Below are 11,394 nucleotides of genomic sequence, written 5' to 3' on the forward strand. Positions count from 1 at the left end.
GTCATTTTACTACTTCACGTTGCCAGTATTTGTTTATGTATGCCTGACTCTGCTTCACACATCCTAGGAGGAGGAAAGAAATGTCTATCTGATGGCTGTCTTGTGCTTTGTGTATTTTTTAAAGCAAAAGACACTGTTATCCACATTTTAGAAACCACCTTTAATATATCTAAGTTTTCATCTTAAGCGCTTTCACTAGAGTTTTGCTCTAAGGTGGTAGTAGAGCCAAAGTGATAGAAACTGACCCTTTGGGAGGAGGTCAGGCCTCTATGATTGAGACCATTCCCTGTAGAGACCCCTGGATGTTGAGTAACAACTCTACAAATAGTTTAGCACAATAGTCTAACTTTGGATTCCAGAAATATGGCCCCTATGCTAGAAGCTGCTCAATTTCCCTCACTCATGCCCCACCCTGGAATAAGTCATAAGTTGGACCGTCACTGCTTAAAAATAATCTAGGTTATGAGGGAGAAGGAGATAAAGTACTGGGGGAGATCGCTTCCTCCTCATGTGATTTGAAGACTATCCGATAGTCCGTTTCTACTCCACACATGAGGAAGTTAGTGTTGGGTATTTTTAAAAAATCATACTATTAGAGTGGAGAAGATCAAAATGATGTAGGAAAAGCTCATATTCCACCATTTTTTTCTTGAAAAGCTAAGCCACAAAGGATCCTTTTCATTCTGTGCAGAGTAATTGAATTTTATAAGCTCACATTTTAGCTACTCAGCAGCACAGTAGCCAGAGGGAGACGGTTCCTCTTTTTCAGCAGATGTTGAGGAAGGAAAATGTTTCAGCCTCTTACATCCTTGGAGGCTTGAAAAATGTGCATGTTCCACAGTTTCGTTTTTTTTTTCCTGAAGCAAAGTTGATTTTATTTCATGAAATAATGTTTCTTTTTTTTTCAATGTATTTAGAATATTTTTCAAATGGTTAATGATTCATGATTTTCCCCACGACTCTTCCTTCCCCCTTTCCAGAATTGACAAGCAGTTCCACTAGGTTATACATGTATCATTTTTCAAAACCTTTTTCCATGTCATTCATATTTGCAATAGTGATCAAAGCCCTAATCATATCCCTAACAAACTACATGATTAATCATATGTTCTTCTTCCACGTTTCTGTTCCCACAGGTCTTTTTCTGGATGTGGATGGTGTTGTTTTTCATGAGTTCCTCTGGATTGCCCTGCTTCTAGGAAAAAAATCCACTACATTCAATTATGCAATAATGTATCTGTATCAGTTTCTGTGTACAATGTTGTCCTGGTTCTGCTTCTTTCACTCTGCATCACTTCCTGGAGGTTCTTCCAGTCTCCATGGAACTCCTCCACTTTATTATTCCTTTGAGCACAATAGTATTCCATCCCCAACATACCACAATGTGTTCAGCCATTCCCCAATAGAAGGGCATCCCCTCATTTTCCATTTTTTGCCACCACAAAGAGCACAGCTATGAATATTCTTGTACAAGTCTTTTTCCTTATTATCTCTTTGGGGTACAAACCCAGCAGTGCTATGGCTGGATCGAAGGTCAGACAGTCCTTGGTAATCCTTGGTTACCGAGAGACTACTACCAGGTCTTGATCAATGACACATGTAAAATCTAATGTAATTACTCATTGGCTATGAGAAGGGGGTGGGAGAGTCATGTAACCATGGGAAAATATTCTAAATTAATTAAACAAATAAACTTTAAAAAACCCCAAACCCCCAAATAACATGATAAATAAATTAATGTGAAAAATATTATGCTTTGATCTACATCCAACTTTAAAAGTTTCCCCACCCCCATCCCCAGCTAGATAGCATTCTTTGTCATTAGTCTTTCAGAATTTTACTATTTCATTGTACTGCTGATAGGAGCTCAGTTGGTCATCCCATAATATTGTAGTTACTGTGGACAATGTTCCCAATTCTGCTTATTTTTCTCTGTTCATGTAGATCGTTCCAGGTTTTTCTGAAATCATCTTGCTTATCATTTCTTATAGCACAAGAGTATTCCATCACTCATATACCACAATTTGTTCAGCCACTCCCCAATTGATAGACATCCTCTCAATTTCTAATTCTTTGCTACCAGAAGACCAGCAGCTTTATAAATATTTTTGCACAAGTAGGTCCTTTCTTGTTTTTTATAATCTCTTTGATATACAGACCAAGTAGTGGTATTACAGAATGAAAGGATATACACAGTTTTATAGCCCTTTGGATATAGTTCCAATTTGTCATCCACAATGGTTGGATCAGAATCATACCAAAAATGTATGTGTTCATATTTTGCCACATCTCCTCCAATATTTATTACTTTACTGTCATATTGGCCAATTTGATAGGTGTGAGGTGGTACCCAAGAATTATTTTAATTTGCATTTCTCCAACCAAGAGAGATTTATAACATTTTTTCATATGATTATTGATAGCCTTGATTTCTTCATCTGAAAATTGCTTATTCATATCTTTTACCATTTGCCAATTGGGGAATGACATACAAGTCATTAACAATTTGATTTAGTTCTCTATATTTGAAATTTTAGACTTCATCAGAGGAATTTGTTATAAATTTTTTTCACTGTCTTGCCTCCCTTCTAATCTTGATTACATTGGTTTTGTTTGGACAAAAGCTTTTTAATTTAATATGATCAAAAAGTATTCATTTTACTTCTTATAATGTTCTCTTATCTCGTTTGGTCATAAATTCTTCCCTTCTCCAAAGACCTGCCAGGTAAACTATTCTGTGTTCCCTTAATTTACTTATGGTATCCCTCTTTATATCTAAATCATATACCCATTTTGACATTATTTTAGTATAGGGTATGACATAATGGTCTATACTTGTTTGTGCCCTACTATTCTTCAGTTTTCCCAGTTCTGTTCAAATAGTGAGTTCTTATTGCAAAAACTGGGGTGTCCATGTTTATCAAACACTAGATTGCTAAGGTCATTTACATACCCCTGTATATTATGTATCTAATCTATTCCATTGATCTACCATTCTATTTCTTAGCCAGTACCAGACTGTCTTAATGATTACTGCTTTATAATACACTTTGAGATCTGGTACTGCTAGGCTACCTTCCTTCACTTTTTTTTCCCCATCAATTCTCTTGATAGTCTTCATGTTCTTCCAAATGAATTTTATTTTTTTTCTAGTTCTATAAATTTTTTTGGCAATTCAATTGTTATATCATTGAATAAATAAATTAGTTTGAATTGTCATCTTTATTATATTAGCTTGACCTCCCCAAGGGCAATTGAGATTTTTCTAATTGTTTAAATCTGACTTTATTTGTGTGAAAAGTGTTTTGTAATTGTATTCAGAAAATGCCTGTGTTTGTCTTAGCAAATAGATTCCCAGGTATTTTATGTTGTCTAGAGTTATTTTAAATGGAATTTCTCTTTCTGCCTCTTGATGCTGAACTTTGTTGGCAATATATGGAAAAGCTGATAATTTATGTGGAGTTTATTTTGTATCCTGCAACTTTGCTAGAGTTAATATTTCAATTACTTTTTTAGTTGATTCTCTAGGATTCTGTAAGTATTCCATCATATCATCTGCAGAGTGATAGTTTAGGTTTCTGATTGCCTGCTTTAACTCCTTTAATTTTTCTTCTCATTGCTTAAGCTACTGTTTCTAGTTCATTATATAAGAGTGGTGATAATGGACATCCTTGCTTCACCTTTGATCTTATTGGGAAGGCTTCTAATATCCCCATTGCAGATGGTACTTGCTGATGGTTTTAGGTAGATATTACTTATTTTATGGAAAGTCTCATTTATTCCTATTCTTTCCCGTGTTTTTATTGGAATGTGTGTTATATTTTGTCGAGGTCTTTCTCTGCATCTATCGAGATAGCCATGTGATATCTATTAGTTTTATTATTGATATGGTCAGTTATGCAGATAGTTTTCCTAACATTAAATCAGCCCTGTATTCTTGGTATAAATATCACCTGGTCATAGTGAATGATTCTTCTGATATATTCCTGTAATCTCTTTGCTAGCATTTTACTTTAAATGTTTCCATCTGTCTTTATTAATTAAAATGGCCTATAATTTTATTTATCTGTTCTTGCTCTTCTTGGCTGATATATCAATGTCATATTTGTGTCATAAAAAAATTTGGTAGGACTCCTTTGCCTATTTTGCCAAATGGTTTATATAGTATTAGAACTAATTGTTCTTTAAATGTTTGATAGGATTCACTTGTGAATCCATCTGACCGTAGGGGTTTTTTTCTTAGAGAGTTCATTGATGGCTTTTTCAGTTTCTTTTTCTGAGATAAGATTACTTAAGTATTCTATTTCATCTTTTTTAATCTGGGCAATTTACATTTATGAAAACATTTATCCATTTCACTTAGATTATCAGGTTTATTGGCATATAATTGGGCAAAACAACTCTTAATGATTTCTTTAGGTTACTCTTCATTAGAGGTGAATTCACTCCTTTCATTTTTGGTAATGGTAATTTGATTTTCTTCTTTCTTTTTTTAATCAAATTCACCAATGTGCTATTTTATGTTTGTTTGTTTTTTTAAATAAAAACAACTCCTAGTCTCATTTATTAGTTCAATGATTCTTTTACTTTCAATTTATTCATTTTTCCTTTGATTTTTAGGATTTCCAATTTAGTCTTTAAGTGAGATTTTTACTTTGTTTTTTTCTACTATTTTTAGTTGTATACCCACTTCATTGATCTGCTTTTTCTCTATTTTATTGATATAAATTGTCAGAAATTAAAAAAAAAAACTTCCTCTACATACTGCTTTGGCTGTATCCCATAAATTTTGATATATTGTCTCCTCAATGTCATTCTCTTTAATGAAATTATTGATTTGTTCACACCCTATTTAGAATTAGATGATTTAGTTTCCAATTAATTTTTATTTTGTCTTTCCATGAATCCTATTAATGGTAATTTTTATTCCATTATGATCTGAGAAAGATGCATTTATTATTTCTGCTTTTCTGCATTTGATTATGAAGTTTTTCTGTCCTAATACATGGTCAATTTTTGTATATTCCTTTCTGTTCCCATTCAGTTTTCTCCAGAGATCTAGTAGTGCTAATAGTTCTAAAATTTCATTCACTTCTTTCTTGTTTATTTTTTGGTTATATTTATTTAGACCCGGGAGGGAGAAGGTGAGGTCCCCAAATAGTATAGTTTTACTGCCTATTTCCTCCTGAAGCTTATTTAATTTCTCCTTTAAAAATCTGGAGGTTATACTATTATTTAATGCATATGTGTTTAGTATTGATGTTACTTCACTGTCTATGATACCTTTTATCAAGATGTAATTTCCTTCCTTCTCTCTTTTAATTAGATTTATCTTTGCATTAGCTTTGTCTGAGGTCATGATTTCTATTCCTGCTTTTTTTTTAAATATCAGTTGAAGCACAATAGATTCTGCTTCATTTTTGCTCTGCATGTGTCTTCCTGCCTCAAATGTGTTTCTTATAAAAAACCTATCATAGGATTTTGGTTTTTAATCCACTCTGCTACTGTGACAAGGAAATCACTTTAAAAGACTGATATATATTAATTTAAGGTTGCCAAGGAATTCAGCTATGTAATTCCTAAATGAAAACTCAAGTCAGCCGTCAACCTTTTATAGAGTTTAATTACAAACAGGAGGAAGAAAGGAATTAGAGATATAGAGAGAGAGGGAGAGAGAAAGGGGAGAGAAGGGAATAGGGCTTAAATAACCCTTCTGTTTAGGCTGGGCCAAAAGGCCCAAGCCCTTAGATAGCTGAGGCAAAGAAAGGAGATCAGTCCCTATTACTCACGTGACCAAAATGGAGAAACAGTCTCAGCGGCCTCCACCTCCAGCTTCCTTCAGAGCAGCCCAACCTCTCAGAGCCAAAAAACTCTCCAACCAACCCTCAGTCCTCAGACCCCTCTATGTTTAAGGAAACCATCCAAGTTCCCTCCCCTCAGTTCTCACATCTACCAATCACTGTCCATGTCTCCCTGTGCCAATGGTGGCTCTAGCTTAACCCAGGACCGCCCAGAGGTCTGTGGCTTTGCACATGTATGTTGAAGGTCATATTCTCAAATAATTAAATCTTGATCCTTTGCTACAGCCCTTCCTAAATCCTGTTACCCTGAGTAGGGTAGAGATTGGAATAATTAAATTTTGATCTATGCTGCAGCCCTTCCTCAATCCTGTTAGATTGCAATTTCCAAGACCTGGTTCTGTCATTCCAAGTATCTCCATTGTATCAATTCTAAAATCAATCATGACTCAAAGAAATTCCTGTTCTATGCTTAAGCATAGGTCAAAGCCCTTTCCATTGTTCAGCAAAAGGTTTCTGTCCTAAAGTAATCTTAAGAAGGGAGGAGGAGGAACCTCCCATGCCAATGGGGTTCACATTCCAATAGAGTTCCCACTCTCAATAGGAAATTTTTCAAGTATGAAATTTCCCAATGGTGAAATTTCCAACATTTATAAGTCTAAGAAATTTTAAGGTTTACACTACCCACTTTCATTTTATGAGTGAGTTCATCCCATTCACATTGATTTCTAACTGTATATTCCCCTCCATCTAATTTTCCCCTTTTGATACTGCCTTTTCTCCTTCCACTCTCATTCTTCACAAGTGTTTTTTTTTATTTTATTCTTTTTTTTAATTTTAAACATTATTTTATTTGGTCATTTCCAAACATTATTCACTGGAAACAAAGATCATTTTCTTTTCCTCCCTGCCCCCCCTCCCCCACCTTTCCCTCTCCCATAGCTGACGCACGATTCCACTGGTTATCACATGTGTTCTTGACTCGAACCCATTTCCCTGTTGTTGGTATTTGCATTAGAGTGTTCATTTAGAGTCTCTCCTCAGTCATATCCCCTCAACCCCTGTAGTCAAGCAGTTGCTTTTCATTGGTGTTTTTACTCCCACAGTTTATCCTCTGCTTTTGGATAGTATTTTTTAGATCCCTGCAGATTGTTCAGGGACATTGCATTGATACTAATGGAGAAGTCCATTACCTTCTATTGTACCACAGTGTATCAATCTCTGTATACAATGTTTTCCTGGTTCTGCTCCTTTTGCTCTGCATCACTTCCTGGAGGTCATTCCAGTCTCCATGGAATTCCTCTACTTTATTATTCTTTTTAGCACAATAGTATTCCATCACCAACAGATACCACAATTTGTTCAGCCATTCCCCAATTGATGGGCATTCCTTCGTTTTCCAATTTTTGGCCACCACAAAGAGTGCAGCTATGAATATTCTTGTACAAGTCTTTTTCCTTATTATCTCTTTGGGGTACAAACCCAGCAGTGCTATAGCTGGATCAAAGGGCAGACAGTCTTTTATCACCCTTTGGGCATAGTTCCAAATTGCCCTCCAGAATGGCTGGATCAATACAAGTGTTTTCCTTTTAATCACTACCCTTTACTTCTCCTTTCCTTTAATTACCTTCCTTTACCTTATTTCCCTTATACTTCTCTAGATTGTACTTTAGTAGGATTCTATACTCAAAAGAGTATGGTTATTATTCCTTGAGACAGTTCTGATGAGAGTAAGGTTTAATTATTGCCTATCAACACCCTCATTTTCCCCTCCATTGTAATAGTTTTCCCATGCCTCTCTAGGTGAGATAATTACCTCATTCCACCTCTCCTTTCCCTTTTCTATTTTCTTTTTATTTCTTTACCAATTATATGTAATAACAAATTTCCATCCAAGTTTTCTCAAGTTATATGATTGAACTTATCTCCCTCCTCTTTCCCATCCCAGTGTTGGTGCTTATCTCCCTTTTTTCTCAATGCAATCCTCTTTTTCACCCCTTGAGGTTTCTTTGTTTTGTTGTTGTTGTTGTTGTTGTTTTGTGGTGTGTTTTTTTTTTGTATATCATGTCTTCCTAACCAATTTGCTCCCACACCCTCTGTCTATGTATATTTCTTCTAACTGCTGATAAGAATTTTAAGGGTTACAAATAGCATCTTTACATGTAGGAATATAAGCACTTTGACATTAATGAGGTCAAATCCCTTAAAATTCTTTCTCATTTACCTTTTTATCCTTTTTTATGTCATGTGTTTGAATACCAAACTTTCTGTATAGGTCTTGTCTTTTCATCAGGAATGCTTAGAAATTTATATTATTAAATTGTCATTTCCCCCCTGTAAGAATGTACTTAGTTTTGCTTGTTACAAGATTCTGGGTTCATATATCTAGTTCTTTTGCCTTCCAGAATATTATTTTCCAAGCTTTTTAGTCCTGTAATGTAGAAGCTTCTAAGTTTTGTGTAATCCCCCATGGTATTTGAATTATTTCATTCTAGCTGTTTAAGTATTTTTTCCTTGGCCTGGAAACTCTTGAATTTAGTCATAATATTCCAGTTGTTATTTGGTGATTTATTTCAGGAGGTGATCTGTGGATTCTTTTAATTTCTATTTTAACCTCTTATTCAAGAATATCAGGATAATTATCTTTGACAATTTCTTGTAATATTAATTCTTAAATTGTCTCTCCTGGATCTATTTTCCAGGTCAGTTGTTTTTTCAATGAGATATTTCATGTTTTCTTATTTCCCATTAATTTTTTTTTTATTTTATAGTTTATTGATGTCTCATGAAATCATTAGCTTCTACTTGCTAACTTCTAATTTTTAACAAAATATTTTCTTCCATGAATTTTTGAGTGTCCTTTTCCATTTGGTCAGTTCTAGTTTTTTAAAAATTCTTTTCTCCATTAGATTTTTGTACCTCTTTTTCCTTTTAGTAAATTCTACCTTGCACTGCTTTCATTTCTCTTCCCTATTTTTCCTCCATCTCTCTTGATTTTTGACATCCTTTTTGACCTCTTCCAGAGCCCAAGTCCAAGTCCCTTTTTTTTTTCAATTTTGCATGTTATCCTCTTCTGATTTTGTGTTTTGCTCTTATTTGTCTCCATAAAAATTTTCTATGGTTAGATATGAATTGTTTATTTGTTTATTTATTTTTTAAAATCATTTTCTCAGCCATTTTCTAGAATTTTACTTTTATCTTAAATGTGGGCTTTGTTCTTAGGGTAGAGAGTTCACTCTTTTAAACTTCAATTTTTACTTGCTGTTACCCTCAGATCTAATTCTGGGTTTCTGAAAGTTTCAGTTCCTCCAACTTAGAATGATGCTGATTTAATCTCTTCCTGGGACTCTTCATGGCTTATAGGGCTCGGAGCACTATGAGCCTTATGCTGGGCTTTAAAGCTAGCCTCATGCTTGGGAAGGGGCTTTGGTCCTTGCTCTGGCCTTGTGCTCTGGCCTTGATCAGGCTGAGCACACTACCTTGCCCTGGGGTTTGGGACCTCACTGTGGGCTTGGAGAGGGGCTCTGGGCCTCATGCTGGGTCTAAACATATCAAGCATGTGAGGACTGCATTGTGCTGGCATTCAGTTCCTTACTGTAGGCTTAGGCAAGGGCTCTGTGCCTCTACTTTGGCTTGTACTACTATGTGCCCTGCTGACTGCCTTGTGCTGGGGCTTGGGGCCTCACTCTGGGCCTGTACCCTGCCAGGCACACCACCAGACTGCCTGCTCTAGGGCTTGGGACTTTTTACAGGCTTGCACTGGGGTTTGGAACTTTAAGGGGTGGGTATGGGTTTGCGCAGTTATTGACTTAGGCAGGGTCTCAGGGTCTTGAGGCTGGCTGGGGCCCAGGATCAGAATGTAGAGCAGTAGATGTGGGGTTTGGGGCTTGCCATTGGCTTTAGCCTTACTCCTGGATGTAGCCTTCTGTGGGCTGTGCTTCCCTCTAACCCCAGTGAACTAGATCCTCTCTGCCTTCCTTTCATGTTGTTCTCTGCATGAAAGTTGCTTCACTAATTGCTTCTTTCACTCCAGTATTCATTTGGAGGCATTATTTTAAGATTGGTTGGAGAGGGTTCTCAGAGTGGTTGGAACTTTCCCTGCTTTTAACTTTGCATGTTGGCCCACCTTAAGTGCTCTTAAGGATACCAGGGAATCCTGAAAGAGTGGCAAAATGTGGAATTCAGGACAATTACTGTTACAAAGGCCAGTTTTCCTTAGTCATTATATGTTTGTTTTGTCTCTAACTGGCTTCTAAACTCTTCAAGGATAGAAACTTATGTGTAGATGTATTTCCTTCTTTGTACACAGCTGGTGCTCCTAAACTTTATATTATTTAAAAAACCCTATAATAATTCTGTGAAATATATTATAATATGGAACTTGGAAGATCCTAAATCAGAATCCTGGTCCCTTGCATTTAGTCCCCAGTTAGATACCTATCAAAGGGTCTCTAAGTCTGAATTTCCTCACTTGTAAATAAGAATAACAATATCTGTAATGCTTACCTTACAGCAATGTTGTGAGAGCCAAATGAAGTAATACATGTAAAGTATTTTGTGAATTTTAAAGCATTTTATAAGTTTCAGTTTTTATTAGTAATAATAACCCTCACTTTTTCAATGATGAAGCTGATGCCCAGTAACAGTTACATTGGTAGGAGTAGTGGCAGAATCAGAATTGGAACCCAAGTCTCCTGATTCCCATTTTTTCCCATTATACTACATTGCCTGTTGGCTGAATGACTCCATACTCCACCCATATTCAGAGAAGATATTTTCAGTCCCAAGTGATCCTAAATGCCCCCATTCCACATTATCATTTGGTATATGCACTGCCTATTTTCCCTTGGCTGGAATACTCTCCTTATCTCTACCACAGCTTCCCTGACTTCTTTCAAGTTCCAGCTAAAATCCCATGATCAATGGGAAACCTTTCCTTATCCTCTTAATGCTAGTGCCTTCCCTCTATGGATCAACTTCTATTTATCCTGGCTATGTCCTGTTTGTACATAGATGTTTTCAATTTGTTTCTCCCACTAGACTGTGATCTTGAGAGCAGGGACTATTTTTTGCCTTTCTGTGTATCTTCAAAACTTAGCACAGTAAATATATAATAAATGCCTATTAATTGAGTGACTTCAATAGGTTCAGAGTTCGAAAAGCTAAACTATTCTTAGTAAGAGGTCAACAGCCTTTCAAAAATGCTGTACTCAGTTTTCTGCCCTTCTGGATGATTACAGACTTGTCATGTTCTCTCTGAAGGCTGCCAGAAGATCTATAAGTGTTCTAATCATGATTTTTTTACATTTAAGAATTGAAGAGCGGGGGCAGCTGGGTAGCTCAGTGGATTGAGAGCTAGCCCTAGAGATGGGAGGTCCTAGGTTCAAATCTGGCCTCAGACACTTCCCAGCTGTGTGACCCTGGGCAAGTCACTTGACCCCCATTGCCTAGCCCTTACCACTCTTCTGCCTTGGAGCCAATACACAGTATTGACTCCAAGATGGAAGGTAAGGGTTTAAAAAAAAAAAAGAATTGAAGAGAAGGGAGGAGTGGGAAGCTTGGTGCTGTCATTAGACATGCTGTCAATGATTACAAA

Source organism: Monodelphis domestica, chromosome 7 (assembly GCF_027887165.1).
Source record: "Monodelphis domestica isolate mMonDom1 chromosome 7, mMonDom1.pri, whole genome shotgun sequence".
NCBI lineage: Eukaryota > Metazoa > Chordata > Mammalia > Didelphimorphia > Didelphidae > Monodelphis > Monodelphis domestica.